The sequence below is a fragment of the Lepisosteus platostomus genome, chromosome 11 (genome assembly GCF_059453375.1).
Source record: "Lepisosteus platostomus isolate fLepPlt1 chromosome 11, fLepPlt1.hap1, whole genome shotgun sequence".
Classification (NCBI taxonomy): domain Eukaryota; kingdom Metazoa; phylum Chordata; class Actinopteri; order Semionotiformes; family Lepisosteidae; genus Lepisosteus; species Lepisosteus platostomus.
The window spans coordinates 25,439,932-25,460,301 of NC_142621.1; the positions used below are offsets into that span (position 1 = coordinate 25,439,932).

A 20,370-nucleotide genomic window follows, 5' to 3' on the forward strand; every position below is an offset into this window, starting at 1 on the left:
CGGCTCTACAGATGTGGAAAATCAGAGAGAGAGCTTTTCAGATGAGGACAGAGGAAGATGCCCGGAGGGAGGTGCGACAGGCCCAGCTGAAGAAAGAGACCAGACCTAGAAGGCACAAAAAGGTACTGGAGTAAGGGATGTTTGGATTCATCCTCTTAAGGTGAACTTTTCTTCATGCAAATTCCGGACCTGACACTGACCTTACAGCTATATTTTGTTGTATTTCCAAGATGACCACCTATAGGTTTAAATTAATAACCTAAACTAATACTTTTTGGATCCTCAGTGACCACAATGAGCATGGTATGTTGGCACCTCTTATATTGTGTGTCTACTCTAGGGTGGTTATGCCAAGATATGCTACAGAGGTGCCAAAGCACCATATTCTGGTAGTGTTTGGTTATAGCACTGACTCTCCAAAGCCCATGGTTTATCTCCAGCCTTGGGCACCTGCCATTTATTCTGCGTGTTGTGGGTTTTAATTCCAAGTAACATCCCAGAGACATGCTGCTTTGCATAATTGGCTGTTCTAAAGTATCCCTCAGGGGTATCTCCCCAAGAGGATCCAAGAGGGTGGTTGATGATCTCTCCTCTTCATTACCTAAGCATTAGAGGAGAGACATTGTTGCTTCAATCTCTTATACCCAGCCTGCAAGGTTCTGAACTACACACAGAGTCTTTCATCCAAGTAATGTCGGACCCAGCCTTTCTTCTGAGCTCTGACCAGACTCCAGGAGTCTCCTGTAGTTTTTACTTGAGCTGGAATTTCAGTGGTGCCCAACAGCTTCTGTCTGATACTAAATTAAACTGTGACCTTATGGATGGGAAGTTTTCTACTAGCAACATGTTGGGTTGCAAGCTAGTTCATTTGTCATTAAATACTAGAGTAATGGAAAAACATGTGCTTTTTAATACAAGATGTTCAACAATGATATGGACCTTTTCATCTTTTGTTGAGAGGCTTTCCTTTTTCTTTAAAGAATAGCCACTTGTGAAAGGTTTTCTGTCATTCTCAGGCATTTTTAATTCTATAAAAGGAAGGTTGCTCTCCAGCAGCAAAAGCTAAATGAGAGTTTACAGGAAAGGAAGGATTTTGAAAGAGAAATGCAAGACAGAATAAAAAGGCAATATTTTAATGAGATTCTTCAGTCTGGAAAACAGGGTAAGCTTCTAGATCCAATGGTGATACAACTGAGATTTAGTTCACAATTTAATGTGTTTTAGTTTGTTGGCCAGAGGGAATGATGCAGGTTGACAACACCTTCAGGTTTACTACTGATTACAGAACTGTAGAATTTGTTTAAATTATATGGGTAAACAGATAAATAAACCCTAATCAGCATCCTAATTTTATCTATGAATAAATACATGTTTTCTGCCTTTTTTGGATGTTAATTGGATTGATCACTTTTTTATGCATGCCATGAGAATTCTAATGCGACAATAATTCTTTTCTCTTGGGTCAGTTCATATTTCACCTGACTCCACTGAAGAGGTGACTACCGATTCCAACTGGTTTCATGAAGTCCCTCTGATCAGTCAGCTGTCTGATGGGTAAGTCCTACATGCTGCAGTTGTGGTATGTTAAGCATCAGTGCTTACAGAAAGTTTTTATTTTAATCATTTAAGTATGGTGATGTGTAAATGTTTAAAGAGGAACTGTTTTCTATTTTGAGCTCACTTCCCCAGCTGCGTTCGTTAAATTGCTTTTTCTCTCTTTGCGAATGCATGAATCAGTCTGTTAACAGTACAGTACATGTGCACATTTTCGTGTTAGCTCATGTGCATTTTTCCAAATCCTAGATATAGTTTACCATAGACTGGCTTTGTTGTAATGACTAGAACATTGACTTTGAATATTGATATTGACAATGACTAGAGCAGCAGTCAAAATACACTAACTGAACCTTCGCAAAAATAAACTGTTGTATTGTACTTATGTATAACTCTGATCATACTGCATTACAACAGTAATATATTAGTCATATTAAAACACATTTCTATCATAATAACTAACAACATGTTGTGGCACCGGTATAAAATGTGAAGTTTTGCTGAAGTATTGACAGTGGGAGAAATGTCTGGTCGTGTTTGAATGGATGTTATGTTTCTATCAACAACCACCAGAGGGCAGTAACAACTAAGTAACACTAAGTCATCAAATGTGTTGGAAACGCATTTTGGGCTTTGTCCTGAATGATGCAGCAGCAACATACAGTTGTATGGAAAAGTTTGGGATCCTCTGGTCAAACTGCGTGTTTCACAGAATCTTTAAATTCTCTAAGGTCTAATCTCTATGAAGTTAACAGGGTACAAACATAAACATGACATATTTCTGCACATTTCAATATAGACTTATTATTTATTTTCTGAATTTAACTGTATTTGTTATGTGTCAATTATGAAGTACCCAGTATGAAACTGGTTAGATACATTGCGCCTGACCAAGTAGTTGTTGTTGAAAACACAATGATGTTAACTACCAGTGATCTTTCTTCACATAGGAACACGATTGTACCATACTTGCTAAAGTGTTATGGAACAGTTGCAGTTTGAAGTTAAAGATTTATAATTTCCAATGTCCTATTTTGTTGTGGTGATTTTTATTTTATAAGTCTCTCATATTAAAGTTAAAAACCTAAGCAAGTTTTAGACATCCAGTAGGTAAATTGAAAAAGTACGTACATAATCATTGAAGTAGAAAAACACTTATATATATATATCATTGATGGAAAATATATATATATATCTGTATTCAACACTACAGTGTTGGTTCAGGCACATTGTGTAATATGTCGGGTGTTTTAACATTTCTTAAGCAGCTCCAACAATTACAGCTACGCATCAAAGGACAGGACTTCAGACAGGACCAACCGGTCAACTCATGCTACATATCAAAGGGCAAGACGAATACACATGAAGCTATGAAACAAAACAACTTCCTGAGATCATACTGTATATAAGAGCTGGGAAACCCTTGTGGTTCGTCTGTCCTGCGGGGCAGACCCAACGCGCGTTGATGTTATTATTGAGCTCAATAAAACAACTGAATCCACAAAGACTGTGTCCTGCTCCTTGGATGTAGGATTTCCCACAACATCATGGTTAGGAGGCCATCTTTTTTACACAGGAATGTGCTTTAAAATAGATTAATTGTTCTACCACTAGAAAAGATGCCTATATATTGTTAATTAGTCACCATTGTTTAATATTGCAAAATCTAGTTAGTATTTTGGCCATGTAGTAACAATGTCACACATTAATTTTTATCATAATGTTGTTTAGTGAAAGGAAGGTGATTGAGAAGAGTTTATATGGACAGGTAAGGTACACTGCTATCTGTGGAGAAGAACTACCTTCTTCAGAGTCCTGATGCCCTGCAGAATGAGAGAGATGAGGCAAAAGTGACTAAGAAAAGAACAAATGGCAGTAGCTCCCCATCTTTCAAATTAAAGTCTCACTCCTCGGAATCAAGTGTGGGAATGAAAAGAGCAAACAGTGATATTGCTTTTGGGATCTCTAAAGCCAAAATCATTGAAATTGCTGAACAGATAGTCTCTCAGATCGTTGAAAAACAAAGCGGGATTTCACCCCTGCGGGTAACAACTTATATGAGAGTAACTCAAGAGTCATTATTGCTCCCAGAAGCTGCAGAAATCTCCATTTTGGAAAAAAGAAGTCCAAAATCTCAGATTCCCAACAATAGGGTCACTGTTATTGCCAAGGACATTGTAAATTCTGTTTTTGAAAATGTTTTGTTTGTACTGAATTGTATTGAAACAAATAAATATCTGCAAGAATCCAATAAAAATGTTGCTGCTGACCTGCTGTGGATGGGAAAGGCAGCATAAATACGGATCTCCCAGCAACTTTGTAATAAAGCCCTGAAAAAGTTTTTTTTTTCTACATTACGTTTGACAAAATAATAACTATGGCTGAAGGGGCTGTCAGGAGAAGCAGGAGAAAACTAACGACCGTGGAAAATGTCGAAATTGCAACTTCGGACCATAGTCGAAGTAGCTCAACGGACTCTGAACAAGATGGCGCAGACGCCAGTCTTCAGAAAATATTATACGAACTTAGAGACTTCAGATGGGATAATAAAGAGCAGCTTATGGATATTAAACAGGAGCTGAGCAAGGTTAATAAGAGACTGGATAAAGCAGAGGGACGAATCGAAGAAGTGGAAACAAGGGTCTTAACAAGAGAAACTGCGATAAAGCAACTCTTGCAACGACAAATTACTTTAGAAACTAAATTAACAGACCAGCAAGGAAGATCGCGCAGAGAAAACATTTGGATTTACGGAATCCCCGAAGAATCGGAGGGTCGCTGCATGGTCACCTTCCTTGAAAATCTGCTAGGGGGGAACTTGATTTACCGAAGGACGTGGAACTGGGAATTGAAAGGCCGCATAGAGCGTTAGCGCCGAGACCTAAAGGCCCTGACGCCAAACCGCGCTCCATTGTCGCCACGTTTTTAAGCTACAAGATAAAAGAGTTAGTGTTGCGTAAAGCTTGGCAAAAGAAAGAACTCTTCCACAATAACAAACACTTTTAGGGTGATAATGATTACCCCCCGACAGTACTAAAAAAACGTATGGAATATTCTGAAGTAAAAAAGGAGCTGAAATCGCCGAAAATTAAATTTCAGACTCCATTTCCAGTGAGGTTGCGGGTGTTTTACGAAGACGGCACCTGCCTATACCATTCAGCAGCATCAAGCGACTGTTTACTTGTCAGAAGGCTGGAAGACGGGGTGGTCCTGGGAAAGACCATTCCTCAAAACAGCAATATCAGGAGAAATTACAGAGTTTCAGGAGAAGACCCCCCTCGCAAGATTGAAGAAATTTGATAGTGAGTTGGTCGTGATTTAATAGTTAAGGGTTTTTAAAAAAAAATAAGTTTCCTGCCATGTTTTAAGAGAATTTGTACATGTCGGGACAGATACTTGGTGATTACGACAGATTCTTGGTGACTTTTTATTTTTCTGGTTACACTCCTTTTTTTTTCTCTTTATCATATAAGTTCGGATTTGCCACCGCCCCCTACTTAAGGGCCCTCCTCCAGAGGAGAAGGAGGATTTCCCTAACGGAGAGAAGCCCACATAGGGTTCGTTTGAAAAGAACCGCACAGTTGGAAGAAAGTACTCTGAAAGAGACGCAGATGGATACAGTATTGTTTAAGATTGTTTGGTTAATGTCTTTGTTTATTGTGTTTTTTGATTGTGGTGCATTATTAGAAAAAAATTATAGGAAGAGGATGTTTAACAATATGAAACATATGTTGTATGGGAGAGATTTTGAAAGTTTTACCATTTACATAAAGTATGTCCAAGCAAGACCTTACAATAGTTACATTTAATGTTAATGGAGTGCTTAACCCTCTTAAGAGGAGTAAGATTTTGTCTAAAATGAAGAAAGGGGCTCATATTGCTTTTTTACAAGAAACACATTTGAGTGTATTGGAACATGAGAAATTAAGGAGAATGGGTTTCTCAAAAATCTATTTCTCCTCATATAAATCTGGCCATAGGAGAGGAGTGGCTATACTGATGTCTCAAAAGGTTCAATTTGAGTTGCTTACAGAAGTTAAAGATAAGGAGGGGAGATATGTATTAGTATTGGGAAAAATTGAAGGGGAATTACTAATATTACTTAATGTATATGCTCCACCTGGTAGTGATTTTAATTTTTATTAAAAAATGGTCGATTTGATGGTTAATGCACAAGGGGTACTGATTTGTGGTGATGATTGGAATGTGCGTCTTAACCCCAGGCTTGATTCTACAAATATACCTTCTCAGAGAGATTAGTCACTGTATAAAAAGATTAATGTACTGATGGGGGAAATGGGAATAATACATCTTTGGAGAGATTTCTATCCAAGTGGGTGGGATTACACTCACTATTCCTTCCCTCATTTGGAATATTCAAGGATTGATTATTTTTTTTATACACAAGAGAGATAGACATAGGATCCAAGATTGTGATATTGGTAGAAGTAATTTTTCAGACCATGCTCCTATGTCATTGTCCATACGATTAAGTAATCGGGAAAATACAACATGGAGGATGAACTCAAGTCTGTTGAACAATCCACAATGTAAAGAACAGATAAAACAAGAAATAAAACGATTTTTGGAGGAGAATGATAATGGGGAAGTGAGACCAGAGATGATATGGGATACATTAAAGGCAGTTATAAGGGGGGAAATTATTGCTCTGAGTAGTCATAAGAAGAAGGTAAAGCAACTACAATTATATCATCTGACTATAAAGTTAAAAGAGTTGGAGAAAAAACATCAAGAAAAACAGGATTCACAAATCATGAAAGAAATAAAGAAACAAAATAGATGTCTTATATACACAGGAAATTGAAAAAAATATATATTTAATTGACAAAAATATTATGAATCAGGGTCAAAATCACTAAAGCTGTTGGCAAGAAAATTAAAACAGACCGATAATACAATAGATAAAATAAGGGACCAGAACTGTAATGGTGTATTATATAAATGGGAAGAAATTCAAAACACTTTAACACATTTTTACAGAAAATTATATACACAACCCCATTCAGAAAGTGAAGAAAAGATGGATACTTTTCTGGAATCTCTCAGTTTACCAACTCTTACGGAAGATCCAAATAATATATTAAAAACGACTATAACACGAGAAGAACTGAATTCAGTGATTACGAGCCTCAGAGCTAATAAATCACCTGGAACTCATGGTTTTAATTCAGAATGGTATAAAACCTTCCGAGCTGAATTGATATCAAATCTTCTTTCTGCTTGTAATTCGGTATTAATTGATGGGAAAATGCCCCCATCATGGAGAGAGGCTATCATCTCAGTTATCCCTAAGGAGGGGAAAGATAGATTGGATTGTGGATCGTTCAGACCAATCTCAGTCCTTAATGTGGATTATAAAATGTATACAGCAATACTGGCTAAAAGAATTGAAAAGATTCTCCCTCATTTGATACACTATGATCAAACAGGGTTTATTCAAAATAGACAAACCCATGATAACATTCGACGCACATTGCATATCATGAACCATATTCAGCAACATAATTTAGAAGCTTCTTTGATGAGCCTAGATGCTGAGAAAGCTTTTGACTCTGTTAGTTGGAAATACCTTTATAGGGTTTTAGGTAGGTTTGGGTTTTGTGAAAATATTATTAAAGGTATTCAAACTTTATATGATAGACCAACAGCACGAATTAAAATAAATGGTTATTTATCCGATAGAATAACTTTAGAAAGAGGGACTAGACAAGGCTGCCCTTTATCTCCATTCCTTTTTGCTCTATATATAGAGCCACAAGCCCAGTGGATACGACAAAATAACAAAATAAAAGGTATAACTACACAAGGTAATGAGCAAAAATATAGCACTGTACGCAGATGACGTTTTATTATATCTGGAGGATCCCACTAGTTCATTTCTAGAAGTAATGAAACTCTTAGATAGCTTTGGCTTGCTGGCAGGCTATAAGTTAAATGTTCAAAAAACACAAATTCTAACTTTTAATTACAACCCTCCTGATTTATTAAAAGGCAAATACCACCTTAAGTGGGACCCAAAGTTCAATGAGATATTTAGGAGTCTATTTACCAAAAGATATTTCGGTATTATAGTTGAATCTGTAAAAATGAGTCTACTGCCTCGGTTACTCTTTCTATTTCAAGCTCTCCCTGTAAAACTCTCTACAAAACAATTTTCAGAATGGGATAAGATGATTTCTAGGTTTATTTGGGAGGGGAGAAAATCTAGAATTAGTTTCAAAACATTGCAACTTTCAAAAGATAAAGGGAGTATGGCTTTACCATATTTAAAAGATTATTATTATGCATCTCAGGTTAAACCTCTCATTAATTCCTGTAATCCAGAATATCAAGCCAGATGGAAAGATATTGAATTGTCCCTTGTAAATAGCCCCCCAATTCAGGCACTATTAGGTAATAGAAATCTAGACAAAATTACTGAAAAAATATTCAATCCATGGATAAAGTTTCAATTAAGGACATTGAATATGATCACAAAAGAGTATAATTTAGGTGAGGCAATGAAGATACTCAGATGGTGCGCCTATGATACAGAGTTTAAACCAAATAAATTGGATAATAGATTTAAATTTTGGATTACAAAAGGAATAACTGCATTTTGTAATATAATGGATAAGAATCAGCTACAAAGTTTTCAGTTTGTAGCCATTATTTTAATAAGGAGATTTTAAGGGGAGATTTAGATATTGTTAATGATGGAGTAGTGAAAATAGTTATAGAAGCCTACAAATCAGAATTAGGCAAAGGTATTAAATCTAGATTATATAAAAGTTTTATGGAAAAGAAATCATATTCTACAGAGAATATAAAAGATAAATGGGTGAAAGAAAGTGAAGTTAGAATTTCGAATGAAGAGTGGCATTTATGGAGAGAGTTTTGCTGGAAAAACATTGTTCGATTTTTCATTACTCCGGGTCAGAAGGCGCACCATACTGAGGAAAACGCTAAGTGTTGGAGACAGTGCGGAAACCAAGGTAATCATTGGCATATATTCTGGAACTGCCCTAAAATAAGGCTTTTCTGGAATGAATTACATGAGGCCCTGGAAACTATATTTGAAAGGAATGTACCCTTTACATTTGAGGCTTTATATTTTGGTAAACTGGATTTTGATTGGAGGGGAACGGATGAATATTTGTTTGGAGTCCTTATATCAGCAGGGAAGAAAGCTATAACAAGAAAGTGGCTTCTCACAGATCTACCAATGAATGATTGGATTGAATTAATAAAAGAAATATATCTAATGGAAAAAATAACATTTTCTCTAAAATTACAAATGAAAAAAATGGTCAAATATTGGTTTAGATGGGTTCAGTACATTAAACCTTTAAGGTCAGATTTTGTTGAGATACAGAATAACTGAAATGTAATAAGATACATTTATATAGTCTACTTCCTTTTCATATTCATAAATGTATACATCTTCCTTCTTTTGAATGTATATAGTTTTGTTAAAAAGTTATATAATTGTAAAAATTAGGGGAACAAACAGGAATTTGTGCCTGCAATGTAAGGCTGAATAATGGATGTTCATATGTAAAATGGTTTGGTTTTGTTCTCTAAAAATAAATAAAATAAAAAAAATGTTGCTGCTGCTCCTCAAACTTCTAGAGGCAGCACAGAAACAGGATCCATTGATCATACTTTTGACTTTAGTTCAGTTGCAAAAGGCATTGGAAGGACTATATTTGGAAAGCTCAAATCTTTACTCACCCAGACTGAAGAAGATGTATCTAGTTCCAGTTCTCGTGCTCAAAGCAATGCAAAGAGCTCAAGTGTCTGCTCTTCACCAACAAATTCAGTGTTTTCTGATTCTGTGTCAGATATTTCAGATTTGTGCACCTATACAGTAGAAACTGCTGGAGCCATTTGTGAAGCAATGAAAAAAAGAGTTAGACCAGGAGATTTATTGCACAACAGTGGCAAAGAAGGCTTCAGATGAAAGCCTTCTGGCTAGAGAGGTTGTTACTTCAGTTTTGGAGTACCTTCTGGACAGAGCATTAAATCAGATGCAGAAAGTGAAGGGTCAGAGAAGATGCTGAGGACCTCCAGCTCTGTATTCCATAGTACAGCAACAAGGATAATAAGTGAAATTATTGAAAAAGCAGCTGCAAAATATATATCTTCTGGACTTGCCCATCTCCCTGAGCAACCAAACAGTACAGCTGATGATGTATGTAAAACACTGGATGCAACAAAACATGCTCAAGAAGCAATGTCCTCAGACTCTTCTTCTCATGTGCAAAACACTGAACTGGCTTCAGATATTGTTGATGATGTTTAAGAAAGACTACATTACGCTACATGCATTTAGAAGATTTCTTTCTCAACAGACTACAAAGTTAAATGAGAAAGTTGTGATACAGCCCTGTTACCAGGAACATCAGAAATTAAAACTGATACTAGAACAGCTGAGCACCTTAGGACAATGACTGAGGAACTCTTCAAAACTGTGAAGAACAAACTGAAACACTTTTGGAATCAGAAGAGCCTGTCTTTGTTCAAAGCAAGGAAAGTTTTATCTGCTAAAGAGCAGAGATCAGCAGATTCACTTGAGATGTTTCCTCCTTCAGTCCAGGTTTCACACCTGAGCTTTAGTGAACCACACTTGACTAAGAAAAGCATGTCAGTACCAAACTCGGCACCCCGTAAGCATCTTAGTGAAGATTCAGAACCTTTAGGTGTGTTAATGAACGTTGATTTCTCAAGGCAAAGCAGGACTACTCAGGAAAATCAGGCAAATTTAATCATCTGTGCCAAGGATGTTGGCAGTCAGATATTGCAAACAATCAGGAGTGAAATAAATAGGGATGACAAAGGATGTTGCTCAGGAGCAAAGCAAAACCCTCAGAAGAAACCCTTAAGCAAGTGAACTGGTGGATTCTGTTTTATCTACATTTGAAAATCTTAAAGTTTCAGATGTGGTCTTAAAGCCAGATTATGAAACAATGCACCTCTCTGGTGAACAATATGGGAAAGACAGGATGTCTAGTGCAGAAGACACTGTCCATAAAGAGTACACTAAAAGTAACCGTAGAGAATATTCTGTTCAACGTTTCCCACCCATAAATGTGCCTGGGATGGTGATTGATTCTTATACAGATGACACAGAAGTCATGAGTCAGGACACTCCCTATAGAGTCCTGACTGATGCTTCATCAAAGCTTCAGGATCAACCTACACTACAGCAGAACAAGAAAATGAATTGACACGTAAAAGCAATCAAGTTCCCCGGTCCCGTGTTTGGCGTGTTGCTGGTCTCGTCACTGAGAATATAGCATTTCATACCCATTCCAATAATGTTAACTTGAACATTGAAAAGCTTTCAGCTGAAGAGGCGTCCTGTGCATCTCAAGTACCAGGAGCCACAGCAAAGCACAATCTCCCCCCACTGCAGACAAGGGTTTCAGAAGAGCCTAAGGACCAAGTCAGGACCTCCACAGAGAGTTCTACAATGAGTCCTATTGAAAGGAAAGTGGAACAACTTGTCTCGAGTGGATCTCTGCGTGTATTTTCAGAAGAAAATGTCAAAAATGTTTTCCATTTAATTTTGAAATCAGGAATTACAGTACAATTGGGCACAGCTCACAAATCTAATTCAGATCCAACTTTAACGAGCCGTCTAGTAGTTCAGGATTTATCCCATCCAAAGTCCTCGGAGCTTTCTATGCAGTTGTTGTATTCATTTACTGAGAAATCAGTGAAAAGGCTGTTGAAGCAGTGCCTCAGTTTTCCAGATTCTCCAACTTTTCACACAAATGAGAAAGATGTTTCACTTTTTCAAGAGTGTGATACAAATACGGAATTTAAGTCTTCCCAAAGGATTTCAGAGAAAATGTCTCTGACTGCCAAGGATCACAGACCACAGAAAAGTACTGCACCATCAGTGCCCAGTTCACAGATGTACCATGATGCAATTAATCAGCTTTCCAGCTTGCTTGTAAAGTCTGTCATGGATGTTTTGTCTGCTGCGTGTGATTTATCAACGGAGCCTGAAGACAGTGAAAATCAAGTTAAGAAGGAAATCAAATCAAATCATTTAATAGTGTATAAACATTTTAGTTGCTATGAAGTACAAGTTAAAAAATGTAGTGGCTGTATATAAATATACAGTACCTTGATTTTCTATCTGTTGTATCTTTAAAAAGTTTTTGATGTATGTAGACCAAGATAGTGTAGGCCATGACTATGAATGAGAGAATGAGTGAATAAAGCCATATATTCAGTAGCCATAGAGACGCAGCCATTCAAAGTGCGCGGCACAGACATGTACCGGAGGTAATTGGCTACGGCGTTGCGCATCGATGACGCAAAAAAACATCATCAGTACTTGATTGGTTGACCGAAAGGGGCACTCGTGGTCCGTTGGTCGGTCGTAGAAAGATTTACAGTAAATGTCTTTACTGTGCCCGTTTTAGCATCCGTGTCACACCTGAAGAAGGCTCCACGGCCGAAACGTTGTGTTCTCTTTCTTCTTTTTTTCAGCATGGAATAAACCTATTACTTGTTCCTTTGCAGATACAATTATATTGTTTGTTGTGTTGTCTATGATGTTTTTTTCCCCCCCATTTTCTGTGTCCTTCTGTCTTGTACATTATAAAATGTTACTTACCTTTGCTGTGTCCAAAAGATGAAGGAGCAGGTTTAAATGACTTTGGAGGTTGATCGTTGTATAGAAGATACCCAATGTCCACAGTCTTTTAGGAAGGAATATAAAAAATACCAATACAAAGTTTATATTTGTATTTGTATTGCACAAAAGGCTTCTGAATTATAGGAGAAACCTGTGAAAATAAACAGACGAAAAGATAATGTACATCCTTACCTCACATTCTGGGAGATGACAGATTATAAATAAAGGTTTCTTACCTTTTTATAATGTAGGACAAAAAAGGCTGCAAAGTCTGCCCCATTGCACTCTTGGAGTCATTCACCAATTTCTTCCCATATACCCAGCCATTGGTATGGTCATCCATGTAGAGGTATCGCAGACCTCTTCCTTCATCGTGGTCTGGCAGCTTATACAGAATAAACCTGTATGATTCCAAAAACACATAAAAGAGTATTACATACTGTATACTGCTCTAGAACTGTGACACTGTACAATGTGTCCTGGGTGTTGGACAGTGTTAACTGTTGAGATCACTAGAAAATAAAAAGGGCACTTAAACAATACTAGTGTCTGTTGCCAGTCTGTGGGTGCACCGGTGCTTCTGGGAGATGAACAGAACCTGTGGCAAGAGAAGAAGGGTCAAGCAGCCTTGATCATTTCTAGGTGATGTAGTGGCCTTCAAAGCGAAAATAGCTCTTGTTTTTAGGGGTCGCCCATGTTTGACATGAGCATTGTGGCAAAACTGGAATAATCTTATGCGATTAGAGCTCATTTTCTGCATTTTAAACCAGCAGAGCTCTGTAGAACTGAACTGCAGCAGTTGACAAAGAGTCAACAGTTGACTAAAAGAAGCGAGGCAAGGCAAGCATCTCACAAACATTACTCTCCTCAAGAATACATTCTGGTGAATCGTTTCAAAACTAACTATTGAAAGGAAAAAAAAACTTTCAAATCCAATAGTAATTTCTTTATGACAAAAAAATCATAGACGTTGTACCCTGGATTTACAGATGCAGCCATTCAAAGTGCGCGGCACAGGCACGTACCGGGGGTAATTGGCTACGTCATCGCGCATCGTGACGCGAGATGATGCAAAATACCGCGGTATGTGATGGGTTGACCGACGGGCACTCGTGGTGCGTTGATCGGTCGTAGAAAGATTTAAATGTCTTTACTGTGCCAGTTTAAGTATTGAATATTTAAATGGAATTTTACCACTGAAGGGAAATCTTAGTAGCTGAGCATAAAAAGAATAGGAGCATACTGTAACGTGTGTGAAGGCCATAAATGGTATTAATTTTGGAACATAAACATACAGTATATGGCTGGTCTCGGTACTAAACAATACACACCAGTATTTTATTTCTCCCTAAACATTTTAAGCTTCGAAGTCTTTAACTAATGTGATACTGGAGTCAACAAGCATACTTTTAGAATTTGATTAAAAGGGAATATAATATGGAATTGTGTATCTAAAGAAATTAATAAATATATCATTATATTCATATACCGCAACACAAGAATAGTACACGCTGTACATTGTCTGTTGATAATGTTTCTGTAGTGCTTTTTCAGCACTCTGCATATGACCTTGCCGGTGGCGCTGTGGGTTAGGTTCCTGACTCCCACTCTGATCGAATTTAAGTAATTTTAATAACAATGAATAGTCACCTATGCGTTACAATATAAACATTTATATTGATTTAAATCATGTTTTGAATACATGTTTTTTGATTCATAATCAGACAAATGCAACATAAATTGATATCTTTATCTTCTAAGTATCTTAATAAAATAGCGTAGCTTTCTCCCCGTTTAGATTTATTTTTTCTTGGGATGAAATGTGGAAAGATTATATCGTAACCATTTTTATTTTTTAAATACATTTTAGAAAAGTGTATTCTATACTAAAAAGCTGTACACCACCTCCTATAAAGATACATATTGTAATACTTTCGGGTTCGGATAGGACAGACACAACAACTCAGACTTGCGGAGTCAAAGCAAGTTAAAGCCTTGATTTTATATATCACCTTTAAAAGTGGCATCTCAAAGCAAAGTAAATACCCAACACTGATTGTACCCATCTGTCCCCATTGTACCCAGAGAGCACAGCCAGGACAGACAGGCAAATAAGATACACTCCACAGACATTCACAACAGCGAAATATCATAAAACGTTTGCACATGTAGTTTAATTATTATTTGTTTTTCAGGAAGTTAAAAAAACACTTGAATTACTTATCCAGTCTCTCGAAATAAAATTATTTTTCAAGCAATGCAACTAACGTCAGGCAACGTGTTTTTTTTAATCCAACATTGACAGCCACATCTTAAATCTTGTCATTCAGTTCTTTTTTCTCTATTTGAATTGTGGCGATTCAAACAACCTGGGATAACAAGTGGTCTCAAAGTCACCTAGCTCACAGAGCTTCAACAACGGATGACAATTCCCTTAGTCCTTCCTTAGTCTTCCTGAAATTGTCAGATTATGAGTGAATAAAAGCATTTTATTAAAAATGTTTTAATCGCGTATCTAAGGAACTAGCAGTATAACCTTGTTCATGCACAAACAGTGGCATGTGACATTATTAATTTGGGTGTCTCCTCTTGCCAGAAAGCTCTAAATTGCATTTTGAGTGCGGTTTTTGACTTTTTTTAAATTGCAACCCATAAATAAAGCTGATACTGTTTAGACTTTTATTTTAAACTGTATTACAGCAGCACAATGCACAATGCAACGTAAATCGCTATCTTTGTCTTCTGCGTAATAATGTTCACCTCTCTGTCCAGCAAATTAACAATAGTAATAATAATGAACTTTATTGTATATGGCGCCTTTAAAGGTGGCTCCTCAAAGCGCTTTACAGGATAAAAACAATAACAACAATAGTGTCAGGCTGGGCAAACGATTTTTTTATAGAAATACAAAATGAGATATAATGATGTGTTCCGGTTTAGACATTAACGAGTACAACCCCCCTCTCTGCGGGAGTGCTGGCTGTGACAAATTAAACCGGTTTCACAGGTATTTTCAAAGTAGAAGGGGGCAAGATTTCCAGCGAAAGACACCTCCCCCCTCCAAAAGTACAGTACTTACTAGTTAAGAAAGCTAGGCTCCTCAATGAAATCGCTTTAACATGCTAATACGTTGGTGTAACAGTCCGGGCGTGGCAAGCTTGTAATGTCAACCCGACATTTACGGCGAAAGGAACCCTTCTTTCATTGGAAGACAATGAACATATTCTAGCCCTAAATGAATTAATAGCAAATATGATTTACATAAAAGACATTTTTCCAAGAAAGTTTAGCCTTTGTCACTAATGAAACCACTAAATAAAGACATAAATATAGAAATCTTAAGATTTTTAAAATACATGACTTTGCTAAACTAATTTAAAAATAAAAACGATTACAAAGGCCAGCGGAGAGAGACAACAGGGGAGGGATGTTGGTTTTACATAAGGGGCGGGGCTATGGAAATTAGGTCTGTTTGGGAATGTGGAGTTACATGTTCTGGCTGTTTGTGAATTATCGTTATTGAGTATAGAGTGTTGATGTATTGATTTTGTGTAATGCTGTATGTTGAAAATTGGATTTTGTTTATGATAAAGAGGATAAACTGGGATGGGAGGAGGGTTTAGTTTTGCATAAGGGGCAGGCTATGCTAATTGTAGGAATTTGAGAGTTTTTGGTTTGTATTACAAATAATTCGTACTAGATATTGAGATTTGTTGTTGTTTTGTTGAGATTTAACTCCGCAAATCTGAGTTCTTGTGTCCGTCCTATCTGAGCCCGAAAGTATTACAATATGTATCTTTATAGCAGGTGGTGTACAGCTTTTTAGTATAGATTACACTTTTCTAAAATGTATTTAAAAAATAAAATGATTACAATCTAATCTTTCCACGTTTGATCCCAAGATCCCAAGAAAAATAAATCTAAACAGAGAGAAAGCTATGCTGAAAGTTTATTAAGATACTTAGAAGACAAAGATATCAATTTATGTGGGTAGCTGCGTCAGCATGCGTAGGCTGCAAAGGAACAAGTAATAGGTTTATTCCATGCTGAAAAAAAGAAGAAAGAGAACACAACGTTTCGGCCGTGGAGCCTTCTTCAGGTGTGAGAGAGACAGGGCAGTAGGCAAAGGTAAAGTAGCGGGAGAACAAAGGTTGAGAGGGAGGAGAAGTGAGAGGCGGGAGCAGGGGACAGAAAGAGAGGCCAATCAAGAGGTGTGAAGTCAGAATGGGTGCAGAGAGGTGTGAAATGAAACTTCCAATGAATGGAGAAAATTTAAAAGAACAGTAATCTGTCGTTAAGGGAAGGGAGAATATGTGATCATAGCTGCAGAATAATTTTAGTTTCGGTGGTCTTTCTGATGTATGAGTTCGGAAAACCGTCTTTGAGAACACAGACGGAGAGATTAGAGTGGTCGTGGCCGTCAGAGGTGAAATGAGAAACAATGGGCTTGGAGAGATCTTTAATCTTCACAGCCCTGACGTGTTCTCTGAAGCGGTCTCCGAGTCTCCTTCCTGTTTCCCCAATGTAGATGGCTGGGCATTTACTGCAAGAGATACAGTAAATAAGGTTGCTGGAGGTACAAGATGCTGTCTGGGTGATCCGGAATTGTCCTGAGGGGCCTTGAATGAGTGTGGTGGTGGCTGTGTACTTGCAGGTGGTACAGCGAGCTCTTTTGCAAGGGAAAGTGCCTGGTGTGGATGATTGCTGAGGGCGGTCAAGGGAGCTGTGTACAAGGAGGTTACGCAGATTAGGTGGTCGGCAATATGAGATGATAGGGCGATCAGAAAAGAGGGCCCCAATGGAGGGATCATCCTGTAGGATGGAAAAGTTCTGGTTAATGGTCCTGGGGATAGGAAGTGTGTTAGGGTGGTAAGGAAGCACCAAAGGAATGCGGTTGTTACGGCGGGAGTTCCTGATCGGGTTGATGGTCCGGGGGGTGTTTTTGGCTCGGGCAAGGGCCCTGTCAATCACACTGCTGGGGTATCCTCTGTTGATGAAAAAGGAGTACATTTCGAGGGCTTGGTTTTCGAAGTCGATGTCGTCGCTGCATAATCGTCGTAACCTAAGGAACTGTGAAAAAGGAAGAGAGTTTTTAGTGTGGTTGGGGTGAAATGAGCTGTACAGGAGGTAGCTGTGTGAATCCGTGGGTTTGTAATAAACTGAAGTGGACAGTCGGGGGTAGTTGATAGACAAGTGGATGTCTAGAAACGGAAGAGTGGTGGAAGAAATGTTAACCGTATATTTGAGGGACGGGTGGAAGTTGGTGAAATGGTGCAGGAAGAATTCAAGCTGATCGTTGGAGCATGTGGCGGCACCGACGCAGTCATCGATATATCGTTTGTAGAGGTCAGGGACATAGCCAGTGTAGGAAGCGAAGAAGCGTTCTTCTACCCAGCCGACAAAAATGTTGGCATAGCTGGGTCCCATTCTGGTGCCCATGGCAACTCCACTGACCTGTTGGTAAAAAAGATTATTGAAAGAGAATGCGTTCAGTGTGAGGACCAGTTCTGCAAATGTTGCATTTGTCTGATTGTGAATCAAAAAACACATAAATTTAAACCCTCGTTTGCGATTTAAATCAGTATAAATGTTTATATTGTAACGCATAGGTGACTATTCATTGTTTATTAAAATTACTTAAATTCGATCATGTTGTGATATTTAGAAATATAAAAGTCAATTAATTGTCCATAATATTGCTATTCTATTTTTTCAAAGAAATGTCGCAATACACGAATATAATCATATCGTTACATCAGAAATTGAGAACAGTTCTTCTGAGGAACTGAAAAGAGACTCCCATCTTGAAAACAGTTCTGAAATCAAACCACTCAGTGTCCCTGTAGAACCGTTGAATATTGAACCGGTTTCCTTAGTTGGGCTCCAGGAAATTTCTATGGCTAAATCAACAGAATCACTTAATATGACTTTAGTGTGTACTGAGACTGTGGAAAACATCATAACACAGCTGCTATTGCAGATATACCCTACTTTGATAAAAGAGGAAACTTCTACAGAAATCCCAGGGAAGATGTCTGTGTCTTTGCTGAGTCAGATAGCTGTGGACCTCTTTGACAGTGTGTTGTAGGACTTGTCCGAAAACCAGGAGATAACAGTTGTGAAACAGGATAATGATGTGTTTCATGAACCACACAAGATTCAGCAGGTTGCCAGCTCTGTTCACAATGAATTGCTATGTCAAACTGGATCCCAACAGGTTCTACAGAAAGCTGTAGCCACCAGAAATGAGACAGTGGTCAAAACCATAATCAGTTCTATGGTGACCAACATTTCCAAGCTGACACATTCAGCTTCCCGATGTTCATCCCTTTCACCAGAGACCAGTATTAGCAGAGAAGCAAGTGAGATCGTTGATGAGGTGAGGGGTGATAGTAACATAACTAGTGAGCACAACAAAGAGGCAATACCCAGTCCTCAGTTTTCTGAAGTTTCCCTTGTTTCTTCTGAAATAGTACATGGAGTCACAGATAGTCTGCTAAAGAAAATTCAGCTAAACTGTTCCAGCCAGTACTCCTCAAGCTGCCATTGATATGGAAACCCGGAGCACTGAGCAGCTCATGTGCACCAAAATGGACCAGTTAGAACCTTCACCTGTTATTTGTCGAACAGTCAGAAGTAAAAAACGACAGTCTTCTATGACAAAGTTTCCAAAAGGCTTTTCTCCAACAGTCCCAAGTGGTTTTGAAAACAGTTTCCAGCCAGAAGACACTATGGATAAGCCCTGCTCATCACGTTCCCTAGGAGAAGCTGTTGGTGTGACACCTTGTTAGCTTCTGAGACACGAGAGAAGCCTGGAGATTATCTGGTTCAAAGAGTCCAGGATCTAGAAGGAGTACAGCAGTGTAAGGCTTTAGGGAAGAAAAGCTCCTCGAGGCCTGACTGTATTAAAACACGACTTCTGGAGTCCTCTTAGCATGATGTGGTTGATGAGGTATGACCAACAGTTCCAAACCTGTAAAAATTTCTCTTATGAAAGTAGGATGGACCTGTTCTGTACCTAATTAACAGACATTTGTGTAGAAAGTACTGGAAAATGGAACTTTTATTTTGTAAATATGATGATAGTTATGTTGTGCATTTTCCTTTACAATAAAACTACAAATCCAGATTTGTTTTCCCTAACACTGTGTAACATCTCAGAAATATCCCTACTGTCAGTTCATAGCATACGTTCTAAACTCACGTGTCTGTGGATGTCAGCTTTATCACTTTCTTATTCAATTAGTACAAGAGCAATCAGGTGAGTTAATGCTACTATAGAGAGACTTGCTCAAAGTATTGTCTACATTTCCAAACTGATGTCTGCATCATAAAAAAAACTGAGATGCATTATTTTCTATACATGCAATTGTAAACATTCACATTGGTTTATTATTTTATATTTCATTGTCTGCCTTTATTCTAGTGTTAACGTCAGTGCTAAAAACATATACACACCCCATAATCCTTATCTTCTTTTCAGTAAGAGAAGTGTTACTTGTTTTGATTTACACTGAACAATCACTGAACTGTAACTTTTTGTTTTTTTGTGACAGGAGTTGCCCGGACACTCATCTTGGTATGTGTACAATCCCAGCCTTAATAAGGATAAAAATCTCAGTCCAGCCCAAAGCAAGAGTGGTCTGCGCATTGACATAGCAAAACATTACAGGACCCCAATGCAACTGACCAAAACTCTAAGAGCGAAGGGCTTCTCTCTCACAGCAACATCCCCTTTGCAGTTAATATGCCGGATGAAGATGTGAATGTGAGCCAGAAAGTCAAGAAACATCCTTTGAAAAAGTTTGGCTCCATGATAAAGCATAAGATCATGGGTAATAGGTCAAAAGACGTCAGAATTCAGAATGAAACAAATCCATCTTTGGAAAAGTTAAGAGCCCAGGGAACATCCAGTGGACGTGGGAGCTGTGAAAGCTTTGGACCATTTCAAGTGCCTGATGAGTACAACAAGCCTCAAAAACACAAGGTATGGATTAGTTACCCAAACTTTAATTATTAATTTGGACATTGTATTTTTAATATTAGCACTACAGAAATTATTTGAATAGAATGCTCATTTGTACATCAAATAACATTCTAGAAGACATTCCTATTAATTGCAATCAACAAGAATAGCAACTGCTACTGTATGGTGGCCAATG

At 37.9% G+C, this 20,370-nt stretch overlaps 2 protein-coding genes across 5 annotated transcripts in view; one reads left to right on the forward strand and one right to left on the reverse strand.

Annotated features, from left to right (window-relative positions):
• Positions 1–20,370, forward strand: part of LOC148652231 (acyl-CoA-binding domain-containing protein 6-like) — a 56,926-nt gene that overhangs the window by 10,041 nt on the left and 26,515 nt on the right. The window contains exons 3-4 of one of the 4 annotated variants that reach the window (XR_015925026.1): positions 12–1,162; positions 2,823–3,059. The exons of 1 other annotated variant lie outside the window; for it this stretch is intronic. The gene's annotated coding sequence lies outside the window, so the exon portion shown is untranslated. 2 more of the 4 variants (XR_015925028.1, XR_015925027.1) reach the window with 2 other exon arrangements.
• LOC148652233 (acyl-CoA-binding domain-containing protein 6-like) overlaps positions 11,942–20,370 on the reverse strand; it is a 259,679-nt gene continuing 251,250 nt past the window's right edge. Inside the window, exon 4 of the mRNA XM_088597566.1 lies at positions 11,942–12,272. The gene's annotated coding sequence lies outside the window, so the exon portion shown is untranslated. The remainder of the gene's footprint in view (positions 12,273–20,370) is intronic.